This window comes from Oncorhynchus masou, chromosome 14, assembly GCF_036934945.1.
Source record: "Oncorhynchus masou masou isolate Uvic2021 chromosome 14, UVic_Omas_1.1, whole genome shotgun sequence".
NCBI lineage: Eukaryota > Metazoa > Chordata > Actinopteri > Salmoniformes > Salmonidae > Oncorhynchus > Oncorhynchus masou.
In genome coordinates this window covers 18,199,276-18,211,981 of record NC_088225.1, presented here as the reverse complement: position 1 = coordinate 18,211,981, position 12,706 = coordinate 18,199,276, and positions in this window count along the sequence as shown.

The window sequence follows — 12,706 nt, the reverse complement described above, 5'->3', positions numbered from 1 at the left end:
GCCAGGACACCAGGGTTAACACCCCTACTCTTACGATAAGTGCCATGGGATCTTTAATGACCGCAGAGAGTCAGGACACCCGTTTAACATCCCATCCAAAAGACAGCACCCTACACAGGGCAGTGTCCCCAATCACTGGCCTGGGGTATTGGGATATTTTTTCTCCTACTGGCCCTCCAACACCACTTCCAGCAGCATCTGGTCTCCCATCCAGGACCAACCCTGACCAGGACCAACCCTGCTTAGCTTCAGAAGCAAGCCAGCAGTGGTATGCAGGGTGGTATGCTACTGGCTAAAATAACATAGTCCTTGTCACCATAAGACAACCAGGGCCAAATAGCAGCACAAAAACCAGGGCCGAATGTCAGCACATAAGGTTGACCCCAGGGCCCACAAGACATGCAGTTGCCCATGCCCAGGACATCGCCTCAACATGCTACATGTTCATCACACCAGCCATCGAAAAAATCTTCCCAGAGATGACAAATTTGGAGGGTTTCCATATATGGAGACAACTGGAAAAGGTTGGATGAGATTGACCTGCGTGCCTTCATAGGGCTGCTAATCTTAACGGGTGTGTATAGGTCCCGAGGTGAGGCTACATGTAGTCTCTGGGATGCAGAGAGTGGAAGGGCGATTTTCCGTGTCACGATGCCATTGAAAGTCTTCCACACTTTCTCAAGAATGCTTCGATTTGATAACCGTGAGGCAAGACGTGTGAGAGACAATCTGGCGGCCATAAGAGATCTGGGAGAAGTGGGTGGGGCGTCTGCCATACCTCTACAACCCTCGGCCTGAAGTAACAGTGGATGAGCAACTGGTTCCATTCAGAGGTAAATGTTTATTTTCATATCTGTAATGTAAGTGATTTTCACTGTTCATTTTATTATGTATTGCTGAAATGTCATTGATTTATGTGACTGTTTTCTGTGACACTGGTACTAATTACTAATAGTAATCTCTTTTGTCAAAGGTTCGCTGTCCTTTCCGGCAGTATATACCCAGCAAGCCAGCAAAGTATGTGATGCACAAATCCAGCTATGCTCGGAAGACGCAAGTCTACACAGGGAAACCGACCAGTGGAGGCCTGGAGAAAAACCAGGGGATGCGGGTTGTGCTTGATGTGACAGATGGACTGAGGGGGCACAATGTCACGTGAGACAATTTCTTCACCTCTTATGAACTCAGCCAGCAGCTCCTGAAGAGGAAGATCACCATGGTTGGCACAGTTACAAAGAACAAGCCTGAGCTCCCCCTGCACTCCTCACAACAAGGGGGAGAGAGGCCTTCTCATCAAAGTTTGCCTTCACCCCCACCACCACTCTAGTTTCTTACCTCCCAAAGAGGAACAAGAATGTGGTCCTCCTGAGCACAGTGGTTAAAACAGCTGAGATCAGTGATCGTGAGGACAGGAAGCCACAGCTGGAATTTACAGCTGCAGGAGGATGACTGCCCGCTGGCCACTGGTCATCTTCCATAACATCATTGATGTGTCCTCATACAATGCCTTGGTGATATGGAACAAGATCAACCCTGCCTGTATGCCTGATAAGCAGAACAAGAGGGTGTTCCTGGAGCAGCTGGGAAAGGCACTTGTAACCCCACACATTCAAAGAAGGGAGCGCCTCCCCCAGGCAGCAGCCTCTGCTGTATGTTTACACCTATGCAGTACCTTTAGCAATAATAATAATACACCTCTACTTTAGTAAAGAAAACAATCATGACAGGCGTGTTGTAATAAAGACTAATGGTGTCCACTGATTAAATTAGGTCTTTCTGCATTGTGAAGAGGGAAAACCCAGATATTCACAAAGTTTGTAATGAATGACAGGTTGTTTCTTCATGCAAATAGATATGGAGTTTAAAATTCAATTATGCTGCTTTATCATTTTTGACCCTTAGAACAAGGAGAGTATACAGAATGTTAAGACTACACAAGGGTTAAAACCATAACATTTGAGTGGAACAAGTAAAAGTTCATGATTAATTATACCAAAAGCAGCACTGAAATCTAGCAACTGCACCACCTAACTTCCTGTCATCCATACTCTTAAACCAATCATCCGTCATTTGTGATACCGCTGTACTCGTGGAATGCCCTTCTTCGTATGCATGCTGGAAACCCATTATAAGGTCACTACATGATAAATAATGCTGGATTTGTACAGATACAATTTTATCCAATAATTGACTTAACACAGGCAGCACGCTTATAGAATGACTATTAGGACCAGTGAATGCATATTTTTTATCCTTAGGTAGTGGAATAACCTTTGACTTTTTCCAGACTTCTGGGCACACCCCAGAGATTGGGGTAGATATTTGGTTAGCTGTAACTCTAAGTAATTTGGTGTCAAGATTATCTGTACCAGGTGACTTGTCATCCGAAAGAGACAACAGCCAGCATCCTTTCTACCTCTTCCCTTTTTACTTGATGAAATTCAAACATGCATTGCCTCTCCTTCATGATACAATCTTTTATAAGGGTATATGACATAGAGCCATCAGTTGGAATCATAGCATTCCTCAACTTGCCCACTTTGCCTGTAAAATATACATTTGTTTGCGATGTCATTGTCACGCCCTGACCTTAGAGAGCCGTTTTATTTCTCTATTTGGTTAGGTCAGGGTGTGATGATGGGGGGGGGGGGGGGGGGGGGCATTCTATGTTCTATTTTCTATGTTTTGTATTTCTTTGTTTTGGCCGGGTATGGTTCTCAATCAGGGACTGCTGTCCATGGTTGTCTCTGATTGGGAACCATACTTACTCAGACCTTTTTCCCACCTGTCTTTGTGGGTAGTTAACTTTGTTTGTGGCACATTGCCCTTAAGCGTCACGGTTGTTTTGTATTGATTATTGTTTTTGTCGGCGTCATCCTAAATAAAAGGAATATGTACACATGCTGCGCTTTGGTCTAGTTCTTTTGACGGCCGTGACAGAACTACCCACCACCAACGGACCAAGCAGCGTGGTAAAGAGGACTCCTGGAGGCAGGCTGGGGAGTATCGCCGTCCAAATGAGGAGATAACGGCAGCGAAAGAGGAGCGACGGCGATATGAGGAGGCACGTCAGCGAAGCAGGCACGAGAGGCAGCACGGGGAGATTGGCGGAGTCGGAGTTTAGGCCTGAGCCAACTCCCCGTTCTTGCCATGGCAAACGTCATACTGGTCAGGCACTGTGTTATGCGGTGGAGCGCAAGGTGTCTCCAGTGCGCGTTCACAGCCCGGTGCGCTACATCCCAGCTCCCCGCATCTGCCGGGCTAGGGTGAGCATCCAGCCAGGACGGATGGTGCCGGCTCAGCGCGCCTGGTCTCCAGTGCGTCTCTTCGGCCCAGGATATCCTGCGCCGGTTCTGTGCACTGTGTCTCCGGTACGTCTGCACATCCCAGTGCGCATTTGCAGGGCGAAGATAACCACCCAGCCAGGACAAGTTGTGCAGGCTCTAAGCTCGAGACCTCCAGTGCGCCTCCACAGCCCAGTGTATCCGGTGCCTCTGCCCAGAACTAAGCCTCCTAACATTTGTTATGGAACATCTGACTGAAAGTTGAAGGATTGTTAAGCCTTGAGACAATTGAGACATGGATTGTGTATCAAATCAAAATTCTATTGGTTACATGCACATATTTAGCAGATGCTATTGCGGGTGTAGCGAAATGCTTGTGTTCCTAGCTCCAACAGTGCAAGATTGTGTATGTGTGCCATTCAGAGGATGAATGGGCAAGACAAAATATTTAACTGCCTTTGAACGGGATATGGTAGTAGGTGCCTGTCGCTCCGGTTTCAGTCTGTCAAGAACTGCAACACTGCTGGGTTTTTCACCATCACCAGTTTCCCTTGTGTATCAAGAATGGTCCACCACCCAAAGGACAACTTGACATCCTGTGGAGTTATTTCGAGAACTTGTAGTCCATGCCCCAACGAATTGAGACTGTTCTGATGGCAAAAGGGGGTGCAACTCAATATTAGGAAGGTGTTCCTAGTGTTAAACACTTTACATGCCAAGGATTTAATTGAGAGAGTGAGTGAGAGGGAGAGAGAGGGAGAGAGAGGGAGAGAGAGGGAGAGGGAGAGAGAAGGGAGTTCCCTTGTAAACAGTCAGCGATTCCATCCGACTATGACATGTCTGGGTGTCCCCGTTGGATTGGTTTCTCCATAGCAATCTTCTAAATATTTACACATGCAGTGAGAGCGGTGTTGGATCCATGACCGTTTTATTTTGGCAAAGCCTGGCTGGATCCATAACAATTGAGTAAGGCTTTATGACTTCCAAACCCTACCAAACACACAGTATTTGTACATTGTACCACTGTGAATATCAAATACATATATTATTACTGACTACAATGTATTTGTAGAATGATGTATCACAATAGATACTTAATTGATAATGTACATTATTTTAATACTTATGATTGGATTGTAAAAAAGGTATTTCTGTAAGTCTGTCTGTCTCTCTGTCAGTCAGTTTCCGGGGGTTTACCAAACTGGCACACCGGGCATGTGCCCGGGGCCCCGACCTCAAGGTGTAAACCCTGGATTGCTGATGCTAAGTATTGGCCATTGAAAGACTTTGACGCCACCGGTTGGCCATATTGGCACTCCCCAGTAGGAGCAGTCCTCCATAGGAATTAATGAATTTGTACAGTATTTACATTCATTGTATCAAGGGCAAAATGACATGTATTTAAGTGTTTTTTTGTAATGGAGACAGTAACAATAGTAATCTCAAAAAATGCAACTTTAAGTAAAATGTTTTTATATATATACACTACATATATATACACTACATGATCAAAAGTATTTGATTGTCGAAAATCTCATTCCAAAATCATGTGCATTAAAATGGATTTGGTCCCCACATGGCTGTTATAACAGGCTTTTCTTGCTTCCATTCAGCCACAAGAGCATTAACAAGGTCGGGCACCGATGTTGGGCGATTTGGCCGGGCTCGCAGTCCGCATTGCAATTCATCCCAAAGATGTTCTATTGGGTTGAGGTCAGGGATCTGTGCAGGCCAGTCAAGTTCTTCCACACCGATTCCACAAAATTGGAAGCTCAAAATCATCTAGAATGTCATTGTATTCTGTAGCGTTAAGATTTTCCTTTACTGGAACTTAGGGGCATAGGTGGAACTATGAAAAACAGCAGAGGCAGTTTGGAACTCGGTAGTGAGTGCTGCAATCGAGGACAGAAGTTTTCTATTTTTTTTTATTTTTACCCCCTTTTTTTCTCCCCAATTTCGTAGTATCCAATTGTTGTAGTAGCTACTATCTTGTCTCATTGCTACAACTCCCGTACGGGCTTGGGAGAGACGAAGGTTGAAAGTAATGCATCCTCCGATACACAACCCAACCAGCCGTACTGCTTCTTAACACAGCGCGCATCCAACCCGGAAGCCAGCCACACCAATGTGTCGGAGGGTACAGTGTGCACCTGGCAACCTTGGTTAGCATGCACTGCGCCCGGCCCGCCACAGGAGTCGCTGGTGTGCGATGAGACAAGGACATCCCTACCGACCAAGCCCTCCCTAACCCGGACGACGCTTGGCCAATTGTGCGTCGCCCCACGGACCTCCCGGTCGCTGCTGGTTACGACAGAGCCTGGGCGCGAACCCAGGGACTCTGATGGCACAGCTGGCGCTGCAGTACAGCGCTCTTAACCACTGCGCCACCCAGGAGGCCCTAGGACAGAAGTTTTTATGTGCTGCATGATTCAGCACTCGGAGGTCCCATTCTTTGCTAGCTTGAGTGGCCTATCACTTTGCAGCTGAGCCGTTGTTGCTCCTAGACGTTTCCACTTCACAATAACAGCAGTTACAGTTGACCAGGGCAGCTTGAGCAGGACAGAAATTTGACGAACTGACTTGTTGTAAAGGTGCCTATGACGTTGCCACGTTGAAAGTAACTGAGCTCTTCAGCACGGTCCATTCAACTGACACTGTTTGTCTATGGAGATTGCATGACTGTGTGCTCAATTTTATATACATGTCATTAACAGGTGTGGCTGAAATATCTGAATCAACCAATTTGACAAGGTAGTGTATTTTTATATTTTTTAGCTCACATAATATAATTTAGAAGTATGGAATAAGGTGCCTGTAATAAAATAAATGTGGCAAAAACGAATGTAAATATTTTTTACAATGGTGAGAGAGTGCCAAGATGGAGGCAAGGTGGCTTCAACACAGCGCTCCCTATAACTCATCTAGTGTATATATAAATCATTGTGTACAACAGCTGAAACTGAAAAAAAAAAATGGGTTCAGGGTTATTTCCTGACAGTTTCTGTTTCCTGTAAGTAATGATTTCCTTGTAAGGTCTACTACACCTGTTGTATTCAGCGCACGTGACAAATAAACTTTGATTTGATTTGAGGTTTGAATGGTCGGGAGTTTCAGCTTGTCTGGTGATATCACCAGTGCCAACAGAATCTGTATTTGAATTCCATAATTTTGAACTTGAACTTACATTTTAATGTTATATCTTAGAATTTGTAATGCACAAATGTAATCATAGAATTCATAATATGAACTGAATTGAATGAATATTGCATTACATTTTAAAATTCAATTTCAATTTTATTGAATATTCAAATTCAATATTTTGCTAGCTTTCTGTTTTCCCATATATTTGGGGCCCCAAATGCGTTAGTCTGGCCCTGCTCAGTTTGTTTTAGATTTTGTTAAAGGCCCAATGCAGTCGTTTTTATATCAATATCAAATCATTTCTGGGTAACGATTAAGTACTTTACTGTAATATATTTCCATAAAAATTGCATTTAAGCAAAAAAACATTTCTCAAGCAAGAATTTAAAAGACACAACACAAGCTCTTCCCTGGAAGCTGCCTAGGTTCAGGAACACATAGCGACTATGGTGACCTCGGAAACGGCAAGAGAAACAAAATGGAGGAACACATGGAACACAAGGTTTCAAACATTAATCACACATCCTTTATGTTCTCTCTAACCTCATTATGTCAATGGTGTGTCCGAGTTACAAGCCAGAGTGAGTCATTGTAGAGAAAACATGTGAAGTTACCATTGAGATTACACAGATGTTGTTTTTCAATGCAGAACTATGCAACCATGTTGTTATTATGGAAACATTTGGTCAGACTCCAGAATCAAAGTAAATACTTCCAGCTCTAGTGGTGGAACCGAACACTGTGAGGGTAGAGAGCCAGAGGGACGTTACAGAAAACAATGTGTTGTGTCACAACAGCGGTGTGACACAACACAACACAATACAATTTCAGTCGTGCAAAGAGAGAATGCTCTAAACCACATAAGCTTGAAAGGGAAGAATGAGGGGAAGACTTAAGAAAGAAGGAGAGGCTACCCAGTAACCAGGGAGTTCCCTTGTAAACAGTCAGGGATTCCATCCTACTCTATGACATGTCTGGGGGTCCCCCGTTGGATTGGTTTCTCCATAGCAATCTTCTAAATATTTATCCATGCAAATACTATGGCCTATTTATTGCCTTACCTCCTCACGCCATTTGCACACACTGTATATAGACTTTTTTTCTGTTGTGTTATTGACTGTACGCTTGTTTATTCCATGTGTAACTCTGTGTTGTTGTTTGTGTCGCACTGCTTTGTAGTTGTAAATGAGAACTTGTTCTCAACTGGTCTACCTGGATAAATAAAGGTGAGCTTTACTCAGAGAGTTGTAAGTGGCTGGGTTGGATCAATGACAATAACAATTGAGTAACGCTTATGACTTCCAAACCCTACCATGTACACAATAGAATGAAAGGAACATCAAACGCATGGAAACAACTTGTTTGACTCCGTTACGTTAATTTAATTTTCAGCTATTACAACGTGCCTGTCCTCCTATAACTCTTCCCACCAGCCTCCTCTGTTGTGCATGGTACTACTGTGGATGTCAAATGTACAGTGCATCTGGAAAGTATTCAGATCCCTTCCCCTTTTCCACATTTTGTTACATTACAGCCTTATTCTAAAATGGATTAAATACTTTCCCCCTCATCAATCTACACACATACCCCATAATGACAAAGCAAAATCAGATTTTTTTGAATATTGTGCACATTTATTAAAAATAAAAAATACCTTATTTACATAAGTATTCAAACATTTTGTACGAGACTCGAAATTGAGCTAAGCTGCATCTTATTTCCATTGATCATCCTTGAGATGGTTCTACAACTTGATTGGAGTCCACCTAGAGTAAATTCAATTGATTGGCCATGGTTTGGAAAGGCACACACCTGTCAATATAAGGTCCCACAATTCACAGTGCAAAAACCAAGCCATGAGGTCGAAGGAGTTGTCCGAGACAGGATTGTGTCAATGCACAGATCTGGGAAAGGGTACCAAAAGAATGCTGAGCCATAAGACTGCTGAACAATTAATAAAATGGCCGCCCGGACTATTTACATTGACCCCCCCATTGTTTTTACACTGCTGCTACTCGCTCTTTATTATCGATGCATAATCACTTTACCCCGACCTACCCAATACAAATGACCTCGACTAACCTGTACCCCCGCACATTGACTTGGTACCTGTTCCCGTGACCCCTGTATATAGTCTCGTAATTGTTATGTAATCTTACTGTGTTACTTTTTATGAAAATTGTACATTAGTTTATTTAGCAAATATTTTCTTAACTCTATTTCTTGTACTGCATTGTTGGTTTGTAAGTAAGCAAGCCAATAGTGTGCAAAGCTGTCATCAAGGCAAAAGGTGGCTACTTTGAAGAATCTCAAATATAATATATTTTAATTTGTTTAACACTTTTTTTGGTTACTACATGATTCCATATGTGCTATTTAATAGTTTTGATATCTTCACTATTATTATACAATGTAGAAAATAGTAAAAATAAAGACAAACCCTGGAATGAGTAGGTGTGTACAAAATTTGGACTGGTACTGTATATTTACCATATCCTTGTTCAGCCACGACTCAGGGAAACATAGGGTATTACAGGATAATACATTACGACAATATATTTGTAGAATGATGCATCATAATGCATACTTCGCCAATAATGTACATTATGTTCATAGTAATGATTGGAACTGAAAAGTCAGTCAATTGGCAACACGGAGTTTGTTTTACAACGTGTTACAGTTTTTCTCAATTGCTAAAACACAATTTCTGAAATCTTGCTTCATTTCCTGAAAACGTTAAACACAAAACCTCATTTTCAAGCACTATTTACATAACCTCTGACTCCTCTCGCAAAATGAAACATTCGCCTCAAAACAGTTTTACCTGTGTTCAAAATCAAACACTGCTCTCAAATCATAAACAAAGTGATCAAAATGATATACACTCTCAAGCAGTCAGTAAACAATACACCGAAAAATAGAAAACACATTGTTCAAAACATACAATTCTCAGGGAGAAGTACATTTTTAATCTAAAAAAAAATAATATTTTCCGTCATTGTCTTTTGATGAACGAAAACATGTTCTATCATAGTAGCTCAAAATTGAACAGAAATTACTACTCTGCTTTGCACTTTGCAATTTTGATTTTTGTTCTTCCTCCTTGTACCCCTATTTTTACAGTACTGTACCCTGCATCTCACAAACTTGTCCTGTCTCTGTGATACTGTAATTCTTGTTCTTTGTTGATATTCCTCACCTATATTACCACAGATGCAACCGTTGGGAGCACCTTGTCCTGTCCTGTCGGAGTCTGCATGGCAGGTGCCAGTCAAAAGAGCCTGCAACCAGTCAAAATCTATTGAGCAGTCAGTACAATATTGAGCAGTCAGTACTGTTAATAAATGGAAAGCACACTGTTCAGGGCCATACAATTTGTCCATTGTACAGTATACAGCCTACAATGCACTGTAATACAGTATACAATACTAAAAGGTGCAAAAATCAAAGGAGTAAACATGTGATCAATGTGCCTTGTCTTTGGGCTGGGTCAGGGCAGATCCACCGCCCTTCCAGGGTTTCCGAGTCTCCGGACCCATCACAAGCAATATTGTCCCTCCTGAGGCAACGGGGGGCGAAGCCTCTGAGTGTGTTTAAGGAGGAGATGATACCGTATCCAGCCCTGACATGATTCCTCACCTATATCACCACAGGCTAAAATCCATGGCGACGGTTTGCAGCAGCTTTATTCTGGTGTAGGGTTGTCTATCATACACTTTCCATCTCCAAGAGGAGAAAAGGCCTCTCCTTCTGGATCTCCTCAATCGGATTCAGGAAAGGCGGGCTCGGGAACATGACATTCCTCTCATGGGGAGGGGCCTTGTTCGCTTTAGATGTACAAGTTCATAAGCTGCCCATTGATGTTAAACCATTCCCTTACATGAGCAGCTCGGTGGAAACTGACATTGTCCCACACTATCACATAGGTGGGAATGGGATTCTCATTTAGCTCTTGACCCTGCTGCTCTTGAACCTGCTGCTCAAATAAAATATCTCTTAGATTGGCAATAAATCTTAGAAGGTGCTGGATGTTATATGGCCCGAGTGTAACATGGTGATGTAAAACACCATGGTTGCTGATAGCAGCACAGATTGTGACATTTCCACCTCGTTGACCAGGGACTTCAACAATGGCCCGCTGTCCAATCGTGTTTCAGCCTCTCCTTCTCCTCTTTGTTGGATTGAAGCCTGCTTCATCAACAAAGATGAACTCATGGGGTCTGTCCAAGGATTCCAAGTCAAATATTGTCTGTGTAGAAATACAACATACTGTATGTAGGATTCGTACAGAAGTCGTACAGAGACAGTGCTATACCGTAGAGTACAATTAGGCTTCTGATTAACATACATTGTATGTACTGAAGAGTAATGTCATTCACATGGTATGTGTTAGTACTGGAGACAATCTGGATTACAGTAAATGTTTCTGAATGTACACTTACTTGCACATACTGAGCTCGCAGTTCTTTCACCCTTGGTGAGTTGCACTCAAAAGGTACTCTGTATGTACTCTGTATACTTGTTTCATTCGCATCCTGTTACGATGGAGGACACGGTCAATAGTGGAAATGCTCACACTGTCAATTCCCTGGAAGTGTGTGTTGTCTTGTATCACTCGTTCCTGGATTTCTCTGAGTCTTATTGCGAGTCTTATTATCTTGAAGGACCATGCCAACTATAACGGCCTCTTGCTCCCGAGTGAATATAGCTGTCCTTCCACCTGCATGTGGCAGCCTTGCAATTCTACAAAAGTAGTTCTGCAGTTACAAAACATATTCATTTACATTTACATTTAAGTCATTTAGCAGACGCTCTTATCCAGAGCGACTTACAAATTGGTGAATTCACCTTCTGACATCAGTGGAACAGCCACTTTACAATAGTGCATCTAACAAGCATCATCCTTTGATTGTGAGTTTTGATGTGTTTATTCTGTTGAAACTGTAGCCGACATAGCTGGGGCTGAGCTGGGCTGGGGCTGAGCTGGGCTGGGGCTGAGCTGGGGCTGAGCTGGGCTGGGCTGGGGGGGTTGAGCTGGGTTGGGCTGAGCTGGGGTTGATCTGGGTTGGGGTTGAGCTGGGCTGAGCTGAGCTGGGCTGGGCTGGGGCTGAGCTGGGGCTGAGCTGGGCTGGGCTGGGCTGGGGTTGAGCTGGGTTGGGCTGAGCTGGGGTTGATCTGGGTTGGGGTTGAGCTGGGCTGAGCTGGGCTGGGCTGGGGCTGAGCTGGGCTGGGGTTGAGCTGGGTTGGGCTGAGCTGGGTTTGATCTGGGTTGGGGTTGAGCTGGGCTGAGCTGGGCTGGGCTGGGCTGGGGCTGAGCTGGGGTTGAGCTGGGTTGGGCTGAGCTGGGTTTGATCTGGGTTGGGGTTGAGCTGGGCTGAGCTGGGCTGGGCTGGGCTGGGCTGGGCTGGGACTGATACTGATGAGGATTGGTCCAGGCAGCCTGAAAAGAGTTGGTGTGGTTTGTGTGATTCATGCAGTACAATACATACAGTGATTAACTTTACAAATGTCTATTGAAACAGCTGCATATAGTGTAGTACAGTAAATTTGCAATTACAAAAATACAGTAGTATTCTGTACCTGTTCTCTTCTCTGAATGTCCTTACTATGGTGGATACAGAAAATCAGCTCAAATTGGGTTGCACTCTAAGTCCTGCTTCCCTCATTGTCAGTTCATGGACAAGAACATGGTCTATAACTATTGCACGAATTTCATCAGATATTTCCAGTCTTTGTCTTCCTCTTCCTCTTCGTCCTCCCTGTCCTCTTTCTTGCCCTCCTCATCCTCTTCCTCCTCGTCGTCCACCTCACATACGCACTCGTCCTCGTATTCTCACATTTTTTCTTCTATCCATTCTCAGACTTTCTCCTTCCCACCTTCAACAACCTGTTTGCTCTCTGAGCTGGCTTATATTGGTTGTGTCGTATAATTTGAAACAGGTTAAATCAATTTTGAGTGGTTGTGCTCAATCAATGACATGTATTCTCTATTTGTATTTGATTGTTGCCACTTGTGTTTACCAGTATGGATGACATGTGCATTAGAGTGCAGAATGTGTTTTGAGAATGAGAATGTGTTTAGAGTTTTGCTGAAAAGTCTAAGTGAGATCTGCAAATTGTGTTTTACTATGTGAAATGGTTTAAGGTATTGACAACAGACGGCATAATTAGCTAAATGAGTCCAGGCAACTGAGAACTTTGTTCAGCCAATGGGTTTTAGTGTTTTAGCAATCGAGAAAAACTGTAATATCTTATGCCACCTACTGGTCTCATTCTGGTCT